We start from the raw sequence: 1,349 nt of genomic DNA, 5'->3' as shown, positions 1-1,349 counted from the left end.
ACTAAGAAGAATATATGCAGTGTATTATTTGTTGAAACTGTACTTCTGATTTGATTTGAAACTGTCTCATTGCTGTTTATCAATAAAACTTTGAAAAATAAGAAAACAAATTCCTTCCCAGACTACTATACCCTGCAAAACTCTCTTTCAAGTTTGATGGAGAAGTGAAATACGTCCATGACAAAAAACAACTAAAGAATTTCACGATGAAAAAGCCAACCCTACACAGGCTATTGAAAGATGTTCTAGAGAGGGACCAAAATAATCAGAACTCCACAAATGAGATCGGAAGCAACCAACTAAATAGGGCAAGGAATGAAATACAGGAGAAAAAGGAGTAAATGACAACAGGTAAATAACGTCATTTGTAAGAACACATCTCAATTATAACCATCAATGTAAATAGACTCAATTCACCAATTAAGAGAAATAGACTGGCACAGTAGATTAGGAAACAAAATCTGATAATATGCTGTATACAAGAAACACATTTAACTCTTAAAGACATTCATAGGCTGAAAGTCAAAGGATGGAAAAAATACTACATGCCCCAGCACCTCAGGAAAAAGCAGGGGTAGCAATCCTGTTCTTGGATTGTCTCAACTTCAAACCAAGAATGATCAAGCAAAATAAAGAAGGCCATTATATACTGGTTAGGGGAAAAATTCAAGAGGAAGGGGGAACACTCATAAATATGTATGCACTAATCATGGGAGCACACAACTATACAAAACAAATGTTAATGGTCATGAAAAGTCTAAGATTCAATACCACAATCTTAAAAGGAGACCTTAACACCCCTTTATCCCTAAACGATAGGTCGCACAGACAAAAGATTAGCAAAGGACTAGCAGAACTGAACAAGAGCTTTGAACAAATGGACTTAGTGGACATATACAGTGTTCCACCCAGACACAGCTGAATACACATTTTTCTCAGCTGCACATGGGTCCTTTTCTAAAATAGACCACATACTGCTCCATAGGTCATGCTTAGGTATATGCAAGAAAACAGAAATTCTCCCTTGTGTATTATCTGACATAGTGCAATGAAACTGGAAATAAATGACAAAAGAAATCAGAAAAAACCCTAAATACATGGAAATTAAACAGGAACCTACTCAGCAATCAATGGGTCACAGGTGAAATTAAAGAAGACATGCAACAATATCTACAATTTAATGAAAATTCAAGCACAACTTAGCGAAATTTATGGGATGTGATGAAAGCAGTTCTCAGAGGTAAATTCATAGCTGTAAACTCACACATTATTAAAACAGAATGGAAACAAATAAACATTTTAATGCTGCACCTCCAACATCTAGAAAACGAAGAGGAAACCAAATGGAG

Source organism: Octodon degus, unplaced genomic scaffold, assembly GCF_000260255.1.
Source record: "Octodon degus isolate 3935 unplaced genomic scaffold, OctDeg1.0 scaffold00598, whole genome shotgun sequence".
Taxonomy (NCBI): domain Eukaryota; kingdom Metazoa; phylum Chordata; class Mammalia; order Rodentia; family Octodontidae; genus Octodon; species Octodon degus.
This window is presented reverse-complemented; position numbering follows the sequence as displayed.